Here is a 17035-nt window from a genome sequence, read left to right on the forward strand (position 1 = left end):
ATAACGGAAGCACACGCGGAACAACCAAACGTACATGTGCCTTTTCAAAAGCAATGTGATGCAAGGAACAAATCTCTCACAAAAGTATTCATTTTAGGAAAGAAATGAAAGCAAGAGTGTACAGGAATTCCAAGCAATCATAATCGGCTCAATTCCAATAAGAAGATTAGGCGAATTCAAGTATCCAAAGGAAACGGAACAGAATACGCGAAATCGACCCAAGCTCGATTTCGGACAGAATTCCAGTGGCACATCAAACAAATATTTCAGAATAACAATTATGCTCCAATGCCCATAAGAAGGCTATGGTCGAACCATATATCAATCTATATTCGGATGGAACAGATTTCATATGAAACAGGGCTCCCAACACAGAGTTACCTCTGATTTGGTGACACAAGGTCAAAATCACAATCACTGTTTTGCAGAATTTATAGGGTCGGATTCAACAGACGATAGGGTGGGCAATTGAACTCCAAAATTTTCAAACTATATGTCAAAAGAGATAATTTCAAGTCTAGTTTCAAATAAAATCAGTTTGGTACAAACCAGAATTTTCAACAGGGAGTTATAGGCGTTTTAGTATCGAAAGGTCAAAAATCTTGAACTCTGTTTTACAGCGTCTATAGGCTCTTTTGAAACAAATTTTTGGGTAAGTATTCGGTGTCCAAAATCTACAAAATCAGTGTCAAAAGAAATACATATGAGTCTAATTTCAAACAAAAATAGTTCCTGCCTGAATCCTCATTCTGTACTAAAACTTATAGCTGAAACAGTGCTTAGGGGTCAGTTTACCGAAAAACTTTCAGAATCCATGGTTTTATGTCCAAGGAGAGACATATCAGTTTCTAAATAGAAATCTTCCAATTTATTTTGAATCAACATAAAAACAGAGTCTAGTACTTCTATAGGATGGGGTTAGAACACTTGCCTTTGGAAATTTTGACCCGAAATGACAAGATTAAAGCAAGAACCCTAAAAGCCCCAATTTTCTTTCTCTTCTTCTTCTTCTTCTTCTTCTTCTTCTTTCTTTCTTTCTTTCCCTGATCACCCACGAGCTGCCTCCTCTGCTTCCTTAACAACGAAGGCAGAGAAGCTTAAGCGGTGGAATTTGTCATTTGGTGCATTTTGTAGTTTAGTCCTTGTTTTTATCATATTCACGATTAGGTCCTTAGGGTTTACATATAGGTCCTCAGATTCTTTCTTTTTTTTTTTTTTTTTTTTTGAACAGATCTCCCAAATCTTAAAAATAAGTTACCTCTGATTCATACTCTATTTCTTTTGTCAATTAAAATAGATGCTTACGTTATCACCAGAAATTTATACGAACATTCGGAAATGAGGGGTGTTACACTCTCCCCCCCTTAAAAGAAAAATTTAGTCCTCTAAATTTATCGTACCTCTATTCGATGAAAAGACGAGGATACACCTTTTTCATTTCCTCTTCTAGCTCCCAAGTTGTCTCTTCTCCAGAATGATGTCTCCAATTTACTTGAACCAGTGGGATGACCCGATTCCTTAGGACTTTTTCTTTCTTATCAATAATCTGAATAGGCTCTTCCACATAGGATAAATTCTTATCGAACTCCACCAGCTCATACTTAATGATGTGAGAAGGGTCATACATATACTTTCTAATCATCGAGACATGAAATATATCATGGACATGGCTCAATGCTGGTGGTAAGGCAATCCTGTAAGCGACAGAACCAACCCTCTCAAGAACCTCAAAAGGTCCAATAACTCTTGGGCTTAACTTTCCTTTCTTCCCAAACCTTATAATGCCTTTGGAAGGGGAGACTTTTAAGAATACAAAATCTCCGATTTCAAACTCAATATCTCGTCTCCTATTATCGGCATAACTCTTTTGACGACTCTGAGCAGCTTTTAACCTTTTCCTTATAACTTGAATTTTCTCGGTAGTTTCTTGTACCTTGTCCGGTGCTAACAACTTTCTGTCCCCAACTTCCTCCCAACATATAGGTGTTATGCACTTTCGCCCATATAAAGCTTCATAAGGAGCCATCTGAATACTTGAATGATAACTATTGTTATACGTGAACTCAACAAGTGAAATATCCTTATCCCATTCACCTTTCCAATCCATAACATAGGCTCTGAGCAAATCCTCAAGTGTTTGAATTGTTCTTTCTGACTGACCATCTGTCTGAGGATGATATGCAGTACTAAACTTAACTTTAGTGCCCATAGATTCCTGTAATCTTCTCCAGAATCTAGAGAGAAATCTGGAGTCTCTATCAGAGATGATCTCCTTTGGAATACCATGAAGTCTTACTATTTCATTAACATATAAATCTGCAAGTCTATCAAGCGAATAAGTCATATTAATCGGAAGGAAATGTGCAGATTTTGTTAACCTATCAATGATAACCCAAATAGCATCATGCTTCCTCGAGGTTCTGGGTAGTCCTGAAACAAAATCCATAGTAATACATTCCCATTTCCATTCAGGTATAACTAAAGGTTGCAGCAACCCTCCAGGTCTTTGGTGTTCTACTTTGATTTGCTGACACGTCAAACATTTTGAAACATACATTGCAATTTCCTTCTTCATGCCTTCCCACCAATAATAACTTTGAAGATCTCTATACATCTTAGTGCTCCCAGGGTGTAGGGCGTACTTTGAAGTATGACTTTCATTTAGGATTTGATTCTTGATATCTAGTTCATTTGGTACACATACTCTCTCCCCAAATCTCAATAGGCCATCCTTTGAAACTTGAAATTGTGGCTTCAATTCCTTTTCTACTTCACTCCTCAAGTAGATTAAGTGTGGATCTCGTAATTGTCCCTCCTTAATTTGTTGCATAAGATCAGACTGCACTTGAATGGAGGCCATCAAAATCATCGAGTCTTGCTCTTTCCTCAAAGCTTTCAAATCAAAATTTTCTTCTATTAGCTTCCATTGCTTCACGACCAGACTAGCCATAAAACTTGTAGATTTTCTACTAAGTGCATCAGCTACAACATTGGCCTTGCCCGGGTGATAACGGATGGCACAATCATAATCCTTCAGAAGTTCTATCCATCTTCGCTGCCTCATGTTTAACTCTTTCTGAGTGAAAATATATTTTAAACTCTTGTGATCAGTGAAGATTTCAAACTGTCGACCATACAAATAATGTCTCCAAATCTTTAGAGCAAAAATGATTGCTACTAATTCCAAATCATGAGTTGGATAATTCAATTCATAACCTTTAAGTTGCCTAGAAGCATAAGCAATTACTCTCCCTTCCTGCATCAAAACACATCCTAGGCCCTTTCTTGAAGCATCAGTATAAACTACAAATCCCTCACTACCACTTGGAATAGTGAGAATAGGGGCACTAGTCAATCTTCTTTTTAACTCTTGAAAGCTTTGCTCACAATCATCGCCCCATACAAATTTCATATTCTTCTTAGTGAGTTTGGTGAGAGGTTGAGCAATTCGAGAAAATCCCTCCACAAATCTCCTGTAATAACCTGCTATACCCAAGAAACTTCTAACCTCTGTTACATTTGTTGGTACTTCCCATTCAACTACAGTTTCTATTTTCCTTGGATCAACAGATATACCCTTCCCTGAAATCACATGGCCTAAGAAAGCAACTTCATTCAACCAAAATTCACATTTGGAGGTAATCCAAACAAGTCATCCTAGGATACATTAGGCAAGGAGATAAATAATGTCCAATACTCTCAAAATAAAGGATCGGCTGATCAAATATGCAAAAAGTGATCATTTGTTATATACCAATCCATACTGGTATGATAAGAAGATGGCCAATCCATACCAAGTATAATATCATAACTCCAAATCTCTAGGAGAACTAAATCAGCAAAAGTTCAAGTTCTCCAACAAAAATCAGACAAGAGGACCAGATTCAAGTTCGTTATCAAAGAATCTCCAATGATCGTATTTACATATAGCACATAATGTAGTGGTCTAGGTTGAATACCCAAGTGATAGGCAGAATATTCCGAATCAAATCATAGATGGGACCCATGGTCAAACAAATATTTGCATTCTTTCATAAACATGCATAATACCTTTGACCACTAATTTCAGAAGTTTCAGAATCATATTCAGTGATAGCATACACTCTGACATGGGCAGATGATTTAAGAGGCAGTGTCTCTTTCTTCTTGTTCAAAGGGCAAACTTTTATTTTATGATCCAACTTTCCACAAACAAAATAGACTCCAGTCATTTGAAAACACAAACTTGTTTCATAATTTAACTTGCAATTCACATGTGATTTAGTCTTTTGTGGTGACTTCCTTTTCAAATCCAAATATCTTGACCCTCCTGTTATTACTTACTGATTCATTTCCAATCATATTTTTATTGGTAAACTTGTTCTTGTCATTCTTGCCATTGATCTTCAAAAATTCTTTTCATTTTTGCCATTAATGATCATCCTCTATTTCCAATATAAGGTGGCAAAAGAAATCTTTCGATCATCAGAACAATTTAGTACATCAAATATCTTTTCTATTCGCATCCTCCATTTTTCTGCCACCAACGAAATTAGGTTCACCACGCTTCTGCTGCGTCACTCTGATTCAATATCCCCGATTACCCCTTTCATCCCACTTAATTAATCAAAAACAAATGAAATAGGAGGACCAAATGTCTTCATCATCCCAGATTCTTAAAATATATCAAAGAAAATTTCCACCAATCACTATAGTTCACTAGACCTCAATATATTTTGCACGTCAACATATCAAATATTTCAGTGATCCTCAAACCATGCTCTGATACCACCTTTGTCACACCCCTAAAAATATCCATGATATTTAAAATTTTTTCGTCACAACTAACCCAGGATCCAAACACACATTTGAGGTCACTAAGAAAACATTCAGATCAAAAATTTCACTTCTATAATCTACCAATTCATAACCCTGTGCAATTCATAAACATAGCACACATCACTCGATAATTTATACAATCTGAACTCAACTCATCAAAATAAAAACCACAATATAAATCCACAAGTGGGGAAATCTATGCAGTCACCACAATCATCGATTTACCATAAGTTCATATCATTACACGAATTTAATTTAACATTCCAAGACCCTATACATGAGGGATCCTTTAACTTACACAAAATCCACAGGTTTAGATTCATAGTCACATTTCATTAGATGCAAGGTAGCTTATACACAACTACATATATGCTAACAAAAGTTCTGCCCAACGTCTTCTAAACTCTCCACTGCCTCAGCCCATTCTTAACATTTAAGCAAGCGATACGCTATCCTGAAAAATTTATCAACAAATGGGGTGAGCATAAAGAGCTCAGCAAGTGACTAACATATCCATATCAAAATAGTACAATTTCCAAAGAGATGCAGTTTCAAACACAAAGCAGAATATACGATTTCGTATACATAATATCATTAGGAGCAGAATCATAATTGTCCTTTTTAATCATACATATTTGGTTCCTGACAGATGGGGCATAGAGTAATTGGAGCATATCAGAAACAAAGGAAACATATCGGAGCTTATCAATGGCATATGAAATGTTCCAAGACACATCAACGACATATGGAACATTACGAAGCAAAATCACAGTGAATGAAGCATTTCGGAGCATATCAAACTCATATGTCGTACAAAAGCTCAAACGTCGTCCTTGACGTTGCAATCATATCATAACTATCCAGAGCACGAACAGAAATAACTCACCAAAACTCTGGATGTCATATCAAACATATAGAGGGTGTAGTGGGATCTCAGTCAGAATGTGATTCATCCATTTCTGAATGACCACCTGACAAAAGTCTCCCACGTCTGGGAGCTCCATCCACCCACGTCTAGGTGAAGTCAAAGGGGCCCGGCAGAGCATCGCAGGCTCTAAGCAATATCCCACAAAGAGGGACCCCACAAAGCGGGCAAATAAGCGCATACCAGAATATCCCACAAAGCGGTACCCCACAAAGCGGGCAAATCAGCGCATACCCTTTACCATTTCTGGCAAGGGTCCAGACAATCCCACACACCAGAGTACAAGAAGGCAGTTTCAACAATAAGTAGCATATAACGGAAGCACACGCGGAACAACCAAACGTACATGTGCCTTTTCAAAAGCAATGTGATGCAAGGAACAAATCTCTCACAAAAGTATTCATTTTAGGAAAGAAATGAAAGCAAGAGTGTACAGGGATTCCAAGCAATCATAATCGGCTCAATTCCAATAAGAAGATTAGGCGAATTCAAGTATCCAAAGGAAACGGAACAGAATACGCGAAATCGACCCAAGCTCGATTTCGGACAGAATTCCAGTGGCACATCAAACAAATATTTCAGAATAACAATTATGCTCCAATACCCATAAGAAGGCTATGGTCGAACCATATATCAATCTATATTCGGATGGAACAGATTTCATATGAAACAGGGCTCCCAACACAGAGTTACCTCTGATTTGGTGACACAAGGTCAAAATCACAATCACTGTTTTGCAGAATTGATAGGGTCGTATTCAACAGACGATAGGGTGGGCAATTGAACTCCAAAATTTTCAAACTATATGTCAAAAGAGATAATTTCAAGTCTAGTTTCAAATAAAATCAGTTTGGTACAAACCAGAATTTTCAACAGGGAGTTATAGGCGTTTTAGTATCGAAAGGTCAAAAATCTTGAACTCTGTTTTACAGCGTCTATAGGCTCTTTTGAAACAAATTTTTGGGTAAGTATTCGGTGTCCAAAATCTACAAAATCAGTGTCAAAAGAAATACATATGAGTCTAATTTCAAACAAAAATAGTTCCTGCCTGAATCCTCATTCTGTACTAAAACTTATAGCTGAAACAGTGCTTAGGGGTCAGTTTACCGAAAAACTTTCAGAATCCATGGTTTTATGTCCAAGGAGAGACATATCAGTTTCTAAATAGAAATCTTCCAATTTATTTTGAATCAACATAAAAACAGAGTCTAATACTTCTGTAGGATAGGGTTAGAACACTTGCCTTTGGAAATTTTGACCCGAAATGACAAGATTAAAGCAAGAACCCTAAAAGCCCCAATTTTCTTTCTCTTCTTCTTCTTCTTCTTCTTCTTCTTCTTCTTCTTCTTCTTCTTCTTCTTTCTTTCTTTCTTTCCCTGATCACTCACGAGCTGCCTCCTCTGCTTCCTTAACAACGAAGGCAGAGAAGCTTAAGCGGTGGAATTTGTCATTTGGTGCATTTTGCAGTTTAGTCCTTGTTTTTATCATATTCACGATTAGGTCCTTAGGGTTTACATATAGGTCCTCAGATTCTTTCTTTTTCTTTTTTTTTTTTTGAACAGATCTCCCAAATCTTAAAAATAAGTTACCTCTGATTCATACTCTATTTCTTTTGTCAATTAAAATAGATGCTTACGTTATCACCAGAAATTTATACGAACATTCGGAAATGAGGGGTGTTACAGTTTGTAGTTAAGATAGAAATCAGAACGTAAACGCAAACTGAAATATGATGTTCGTACGATAAAAATGATTTACGTCTAAACGCCGATTCGGAAAATGCAGAGCTTGAAACACGATCGTATATGCGCAGAAGACAGTAAGCTATTGAGGAGGTTTGCAGTAAGGATAAGATGCTCAAAGTAAATGCAAACCGAGATTTACAGTGGTTCGGTCAATCTTGACCTACTCCACTTTTGGCTTCCTCCACCGACGAGGTCACCGACGTCAACTAGAGGCCTTCCTTCAATAGGTGAAGACCAACCATCCTTTTACAGTTTCACTCCTTTTGACGGGCTTAGGAGACAACCCTTACAGAATTTTCTTTCCTCTCTTAACAGATTAGAACTTGGAAGAAAAGAGGAAGAAGAACTTTTAACTCATATAGCACTTTTGAGCTCTAAAAATCACAAAGTAAAATCAGAATTTCGATGGTTTTTGGGTACCCTTTCATTGCTGAAAGGGTGGGGTATTTATAGGCCCCAACCTAGTTTGAATTTGGAGCTCAAAATTGTCAATTCTCGAAATTCTGGGATCTGGCGGTTGCACCGCCTGACTGGAGCGGTTGCACCGCCTGGCAGAGCTCAAAGACTATGCCTCTGGGCGGTGCCACCTCCTGTCAGGGGCGGTTGCGCCTCCTGCCAGAGCTCGAAGACCGAGCTCAGGCGGTGCCACCTCCTGACTGAGGCGGTTGCATCGCTTAGCCAAAGCTCGGAGACCGAGCCCAAGCGGTGCCACCTCTGTCAGGGGCGGTTGCACCTCCTGCCTGAGCTCGAAGACTGAGCTCAGGCGGTGCCACCGCCTGATTGAGGCGGTTGAACCGCCTGGCAGAAATTAGGGTCCGAATGGGTTGATCCATTCGGCCCAATTTGGGTTTTTTCAGGGGCCCAATTGCCCCAAGATTAAGTTAATGGGATCACCTCCCATTTCCAACTTAATCATTGTGCTAACTATGATTTTTCCTAAGATATTTACTGCAACTTGCTCCGGTGCATCAATCGCTTCTTCCGGCGAGCTTCCGGCGAACTTCCGTCGATCATCCGATGAACCCACGGTGATGCTCCTGCGGACTTCCGGCAAACTCCTGGACTTGCGACGATCCACTTGGCGAGTTCGGACGAGCTTCTTTGGCAAGCTCATGGACTTCTCAGATTTGTTCCCGTAGAATCTTCGACGACTATCCGAACTTCCGTCGAACTCCTAACGTGATCATTGTCTTGATTTCGGCGTAACTCCTGTTGCATGTCTTACTTCCATCGTAGTTAATCCTGCACATGTAAAATAAAATTTCGATCAAGACAATTAATCCTAAGCAATTAACCAAGTTGTCCGGCATGTCATTGGTCCCTCGACGCTTCGTCCGATTCTTCGGCGCATCGTCCTCTCCTACGGCCTATTGCCCAATCGGCCAGTTGATTCTGCTACTCTGATATCCTTGGCACAATACCCGCTCTTCTTGGCTCGATGCCCAAGTTCACGACCCGAAGCCTTCTGTCGATACGTCGATCGATCCACCGGCCCGACGTCCAATCTTCTGACATGTTCCTCCGGCACAACATGGTTTTTCTTGTTTTAATTATCTCATCCTGATCGAAGCAGCCTACGTCACTCAAAACGCAGATTAAATCATAAACATATATCAAGTGGTTTCATCATCAAAATACGAGATTCAACAATCTCCCCCTTTTTGATGATGACAACTACTTGATGACGGAGTTAACCTTAACTCCCGGAGTTTAAACAAACTCCCTCTATCAATATGCCATATTGATAGAAACTCTTGGATTCAAAAGTCCAAGCAACATGTCATCGTAAACTTATGCATAAACTTATGCATAACATGTCATGTCATCAACATACTTCTCCCCCTTTGTCATCAACAAAAAGGAGAAGTACCACAATAAAGTGTTTGTGATATTGGTTCAACTCATTGCATGAAAAACTAGTTTTATCATCATGCAAATTTGCTATTATCAAATATCAACATGTAAAATTGCGATGTAAGCTTTTGATATCATAACGCAAACATTTCAAGTGTTTATCAATTGTAGCATTTCATCACATGGTAAGATATCGACGCGTAAAATTACGATACAAGTTCTTGATATCTTAACGCATGATGCAAACCTGGCATAATACAAATTTGGCAATCATAGCATCAATTCATATATATCTTGATGATGCAAGCATTGCAAATATGGCAATCATATCAATTCATATATCTCTTGATGATGCAAGCATGGCATAATCATAGCATTAGTGTTCATAGCATCAATTCATATATTTCGCCCCCTTTGTCATCAACAAAAAGGAGAACGATATAAGCAAACTTTAAGCATAAGTGCTTGTAATTATTCATGTCATAACTAGGTTCATATCATTTTCCAACAGTGAGTGATAGGATATCAATTATACAAACATCTCAAGGAAAACATGACATGGAGATAGCTTTGAAAACTTTTCCTTTTTATTTGTTATTATCTTTTTGCATGAAGGAGGAAGACTATTTGTGATACATGCTATTTGTGAGTTTACTTCGAGTGAAGTTAAAATTGATGAGAGATTAAATCATTTTTACAAGGATCAAGATATGTATGTGAAACAAATCCTTACAAGTAAAAACACTTTCATCCATATTCATCAAATCCATTTCTCAAAAAATTATTTTTCACATGATATGTGTATGAGAGATGTATTTGTCAGTTGATTACATATGTCAAAAATCAATGATATGAACTAAACTTGATATGACATATGCTTGTTAAGTTCGGAAGAGAGTAATGTATCGAGAAAATCTGATTGTTAGGATCAAGAAAATCTGAAAATGAAATTTGACTCTTTCTTGCATTCGGACAAGGTTTTGCTATAGATATTCAATTACAATCATGAAGGTAAAGCATGCTTGTTATCATGGAAGTTTTGTATTAAGCACATAATTTCCAACATGTAATTGTGTAAAATCATTATGGCAATCAAGTGATTTGATCATTCAATCAAGAAAGTTCAAAAAATAATTTTAACACGTTCAATCATTCGGACGTATTTTTGCCATAGTTTTTCAAATACAATCATGAAGATAAGGCATGCTCATCATCATGGTAGTACGATGGCAAGTTTACAATTTTAAGACATGCAAGCTAGTAATTTTGAGATATTCAAGAAAGCAACTCTTGCTTCTTGAAATATAAGTTTTGCTAGATGTTCAAGTTAACTTTTTGCTTCTGCAAGATATCATTCCTTGGTGATGTTCAATATAGCAAGTTCTACATCATGCAAGCTAGTGAATCTTATAACATTTTAGAACATGCATAATCACCAAAGCATCATAAATTTTAATGATGTGCAAAATTACAAATTTTGCATGTTTGCATTTGTGCATCTTGAGATTTGCAAGATAGCACTTCTTGGTGATGTTCAAGATAGCAATTCCTTTTCTTTTGAGAAGTGTAATTATTTTCTTTCTCCTTTTTTTTTGAATTATGTGAGCTAGCAAATTAGCTTTCAAGTATGTTTTGCTCCCCCTTTGTCATTGTCAAAAAGAAGGAAAGACCCTTTACGTTAATTTCTAAATTATGACAAAGGTAAATAGCATTGATGAAAATTCAAGTCTTGAATGTCAAAACAATTATTTTATCATGAATATTTCATCATTGCATGCATCATTATCATCATATATATTTTTAAAACATATAAACTCATTATTATATGATTCCAAATCATCATTCCTATTATTTCAATCATTGTTTCAATAATCTTTATAGCTTATCATGCACAATATGTCAAACCATCTAACATGATACAAACATTTATTTTCAAAGTATTTATCACTATTTTCATAGTATTTATCACTATTTTCATGTATGATAATAAAGTGTTCATGATACCGAACATTAAATCAATATTTTTTAAGTATTTATCACTTCATTTTGATCATGATACCAAACATTCATCATTTAGAGCATTCATGACATTAAATCAACATTTATAATACTTCATTTTAGCAACAACTCATAGCATTTTAAATCATGATTCACATCATATGCAATACATCACTTCATAATTAAAAAGCTCGTGCATCATTGCAAATCATAAATGTTTCATATCATGATGGTATCAATTTTGTTAAATTATATCCTACCATGCATGATCATAACTTTTCATTTGTATACATCAAAATAAATTAATGAATATTTCATGTATTCATATCATCACATAAGGAATATCAAGAAGAAAATAATTGGGTGATGAGATAAACCTTTCATGAATACAAAGAATTGCATAAAAATCATATCATAAATACAAGGAATACAGGTCACAATCATTCAAGAGAAAAATCATCATTCATTTTCAATTCATTCAATTTGACAAATCATGATCATGATTTTAATAAAACTCATTTCAAATTTAAATCATCAAAATCATTTTTATGGCTCATAAAATTTATAACATAAATAGATTCATGATTTCATTGATAATATATTTTTTCCCCTTTTTTAAGTGTTTCATCTTAAGTGATCGATTTCATTGAAAACATGCATCAACGTTTAGGATCGTAAAATAAATTTCATCATAAAACCATCAAGACCAATAAGTCACAAAAATCATCATGTATAACTTTAAAATCTCATGCATAAAATCATAAATCATGGTATCCAAACATTTAGTGTTTTTATTATATCATTATGCATCATTGAGTATACAATCATCAAGCATGACACTTACACTATTTCATATAACCATGCCTATTTCATTTATGTCAAATCAAAACATGCATCAATTTTTAAAGCCACTGTTATTATCATGAAAATCGATAATCCATAATTATCAAGAATCATCATACATAATTTCAAAAATATATACTCATTAATCATAACTTCAAATTAAACATGATTTAATATACTCAAAATCGAGAAATAACAATGGACATCAACATGATACACATTATTACTTCTTAACCATGATTTCATATTTTCAATCAAAATCATTTTGTTTGTTTATCATAAAATATGCAATATTATCATTTTCGAAATTACTAGTATGATCATAATTTTTTTTCTTAAACATTAATTCTAAACTAAAAAAGAAAATACATCATGAAAGCATCAAGTAATTTCAAAATAAATTAGGGGGATTTCGATTACCACATCATTGAAAGCGGTTAAGGCGTAGTTTGCCACCTCGCCTTTCTTGATTTTCTCCTCATCTTCGGAGGAGCTCGATTCATCCCACTTTGTGTTCTTCTTCTTTGGCCTCTTCCTTCGTTCAAGTTTATTATTTATTTTAGATTTTTGTTTAATAAACTTATTAAGATTTAGTGTTCAAAGTTCAAGTTCATCATTATTCTCATCACTTGAGTCATCGCTCAAGTGATATTCATTTGTCTAGAGTTCCAAATCCTTGCTGTTCTTTGGAAGGTGATTTTGTTCATCATGTGCATTGTGCACCATTTTATATGTCATCAATGCACCAATTAGTTCTTCAAGTGGTAAGTTGTTTAGGTTTTTAGCTTCTTGTATTGCAGTTACTTTTGAATCCCACTTCTTAGAAAGAGAATGCAAAATCTTGTTTACAAGTTCAAAATCCGAAAAATATTTTCCAAGAGCTCTTAAACTATTGACGACATCCGTGAAACAAGTGTACATATCGCCTATAATCTCGCTTGGTTGCATTCGAAAAAGCTCAAAATCATGCAATAAAATGTTAACTTTTGAGTCTTTGACTCTACTAGTTCCCTCATGCGTGATTTCAAGTGCTTGCCAAATGTCAAAAGCCGTTTCGCACATAGAAATCTGATTGAACTCATTTTTGTCCAAAGCGCAAAATAAGGCATTCATAGCCTTTGCGTTTAAAGAAAAATACTTCTCCAAATCCGACCATTCGTTCATCGGTTTAGAGGTAAGTTGAAAACCATTTTGAACAATATTCCATAAATCCAAATTCATAGAAATCAAGAAAACTCTCATTCGAGTTTTCCAATAAGTGTAGTCAAATCCGTTAAACAACGGTGGACGAACAACCGAAAAGCCCTCTTGAAAGCCATGAAGAGCCATTTCTCTCAGGTGTAAATCTGAAATGAGAAATACCGGGCTCTGATACCAATTGTGAGGATCAAGAGCACTAAGAGAGGGGGGGGTGAATTAGTGCAGTAGAAAACTTTCGACGATTAAAATTGTGTTCGTACGATAAGAGCGATTTCGATAGAAAATCCGATTCGTAAATCACTTTAACTTGTAACCAAGCAAGATGCAGTTAAAGCAAAGATATAAAGGCAGTTTTTAGTTAAGATAGAAATCAGAACGTAAACGCAAACTGAAATATGATGTTCGTACGATAAAAACAATTTACGTCTAAACGCCGATTCGGAAACTGCAGAGCTTGAAACACGATCGTATATGCGCAGAAGGCAGTAAGCTATTGAGGAGGTTTGCAGTAAGGATAAGATGCTCAAAGTAAATGCAAACCGAGATTTACAGTGGTTCGGTCAATCTTGACCTACTCCACTTTTGGCTTCCTCCACCGATGAGGTCACCGACGTCAACTAGAGGCCTTCCTTCAATAGGCGAAGGCCAACCACCCTTTTATAGTTTCACTCCTTTTGACGGGCTTAGGAGACAACCCTTACAGAATTTTCTTTCCTCTCTTAACAGATTAGAACTTGGAAGAAAAGAGGAAGAAGAACTTTCAACTCATACAACACTTTTGAGCTCTAAAAATCACAAAGTAAAATCAGAATTTCGATAGTTTTTGGGTACCCTTACAGTGCTGAAAGGGTGGGGTATTTATAGGCCCTAACCCAGTTTGAATTTGGAGCTCAAAACTGTCAATTCTCGGAATTCCGAGATATGGCGATTGTACCGCCTGACTGGAGCGGTTGCACCGCCTGGCAGAGCTCAAAGACTAAGCCTCTGGGCGGTGCCACCTCCTGTCAGGGGCGGTTGCACCTCCTGCCAGAGCTCGAAGACCGAGCTCAGGCGGTGCCACCCCCTGACTGAGGCGGTTGCACCGCTCAACCAGAGCTCGGAGACCGAGCCCAAGCGGTGCCACCTCTGTCAGGGGCAGTTGCACCTCCTGCCAGAGCTCAAAGACTGAGCTCAGGCGGTGCCACCGCCTAACTGAGGCTGTTGAACCGCCTGGCAAAAATCAGGGTCCGAATGGGTTGATCCATTCGGCCCAATTTGGGTTTTTTCAGGGGCCCAATTGCCCCAAGATTAAGTTAATGGGATTACCTCCCATTTCCAACTTAATCATTGTGCTAACTACGATTTTTCCTAAGATATTTACTGCAACTTGCTCCGGTGCATCAATCGCTTCTTCCGGCGAGCTTCCGACGAACTTCCGTCGATCTTCCGATGAACCCTCGGTGATGCTCTTGTGGACTTCCGGCAAACTCCTGGACTTGCGACGATCCACTTGGCAAGTTCCGACAAACTTCTTTGGCAAGCTCATGGACTTCTCGGATTTGTTCCCGCAGAACCTCCAACGACTGTCCGAACTTCCGTCGAACTCTCGAACTCCCAACGTGATCATTATCTTGATTCCGGCGTAACTCCTGCTGCATGTCTTACTTCCATCGTAGTTAATCCTGCACATGTAAAACAAAACTTCAATCGAGACAATTAATCCTAAGTAATTAACCAAGTTGTCCGGCATGTCATTGGTCCCTCGACGCTTCATCCGATTCTTCGGCGCATCGTCCTCTCCTACGGCCTATTGCCCAATCGGCCAGTTGACTCCGCAACTCCGATATCCTTGGCACAATACCCACTCTTCTTGGCCCGATGCCCGAGTCCACGACCCGAAGACTTCTGTCGATACGTTGATCGATCCACCGGCCCGACGTCCAATCTTCTGACATGTTCCTCCGGCACAACATGATTTTTCCTATTTTAATTATCTCATCCTGATCGAAGCAGCCTGCGTCACTCAAAATGCAGATTAAATCATAAACATATATCAAGTGGTTTCATCATCAAAATACGAGATTCAACAGCAATCACTTGAGAGATCCCCTCCTCTAGTTCTAAGTTTAGAATTCTATTTAGGGAGGAGTGAGTGCTTGTAAAAGATTGTCTTCTAAACCTATGAAGCGGAGAAGAGGAGTGTAAAAGGGTAGTTGGTCTTTGCCCGTTGATAGAAGATCGGTAGTGGAAGCTAGTGGCCTCGAGTGAAGAGGAACTCGGAGTAGATGTAGGTCACGATTACCGAACCACTATAAAAATTTGGTTTACATTTCCTTCATGTTTTTTCTTTATATTGCAAACTGATTTCTTACTTTCACTATGCTTCTGTACGCTTTCAAGTTAAGCATCTTTCCGATACGTTTTTAGGCTCAACATAATTTTACCGACGCACTATTTCACCCCCTCCCTCCTCTTAGTGTCAACTCGATCCTAATACTTTTAACACCCTAACACTTAGAGTTTTTTCACACTTTAATTGCACTTTGTTACCCTTTTATGCAGATAAAGGTGGGGGTATTTATAGGCTCCAATGGCTTCAAAATTGGAGCTAAAAAGTATCTCATCCCGGATTTTCGAGGTATTGGCAGTACCACTACCAGTATTGAGCGGTACCATCGCCTAACACTCTGACATTGGGTGGTACCACCACCCAGTCTAACGGTACCACTACTTGATAGAGTCTTAGATACTGAACTCTAGCAGTTCCACCGTTTGACAGGGCAGTACCACCGCTTGGCATATAATAATTATCGACGGTACCACCACCCAGTCTGGGCGGTATCATTGCCCAGACCACCTGGGAGACCGTTCTACTACCCCAGTTTGGTAGTGCCACCGCCAAACAGGGTCCTGTAACTTGGTTGAGCGTTGAATCCGACCCAAACTAGTCCAATTACGGGCCCAATTGGCCCCTAACTGAGTTAGTGGGATTACCTCCCAAACCTAACCCCAATTGCATGCTAACTATAATTCTTAAGGCATACACTAAGCAAAACAAGTTCGGTTAATCTAGGTTTTTTCTAGTGAGCTTCCGGCGATCTTCCGATGATCTCTCGGCAATGTTCCAACGGACTCTCGGCAAGCTCCTGGACTTCATGATGATCTTCTTAGCGAGTTTTAACAAGCTTCTTTGGCAAGCTCCTAGACTTCTCGGTCAATTCCAACAGAACTTCCGACGAACGTTCGGATTTCCGATGAACTCTCGAACTCCCAATGAAATCTCGATCTTGACTCTGATACTTTATTTTGCTTTATGCCTTGATCGCTATCATAGTTAATCCTGCACACTTTTCTCAACATATAGATTTTATCAAACAATTTATCAATTAATTTCATCATCAAAATCCAAGATTCAATAAGACACTGCTCCACATATCATGAATGTAAGTGTGTCCAAGAGGAAACAAAATAACATGAACAGTGCATACCTATGGCATTATAGGCTAGGTCACATCCATGGGGGAAGGATCCAAAAGTTACTAAAGGATGGATATCTAGATCCATTTGACTATGAGTCATACACAACGTGTGAGTCTTGCCTTCGTGGAAAACTAACCAACTCTCATTTTAGTGGAACTGAAGAAAGAGCCACTGAGCTGTTGGAACTCATACA

The sequence above is a fragment of the Musa acuminata genome, chromosome BXJ2-5, assembly GCF_036884655.1.
Source record: "Musa acuminata AAA Group cultivar baxijiao chromosome BXJ2-5, Cavendish_Baxijiao_AAA, whole genome shotgun sequence".
In the NCBI taxonomy this organism is placed as follows: domain Eukaryota; kingdom Viridiplantae; phylum Streptophyta; class Magnoliopsida; order Zingiberales; family Musaceae; genus Musa; species Musa acuminata.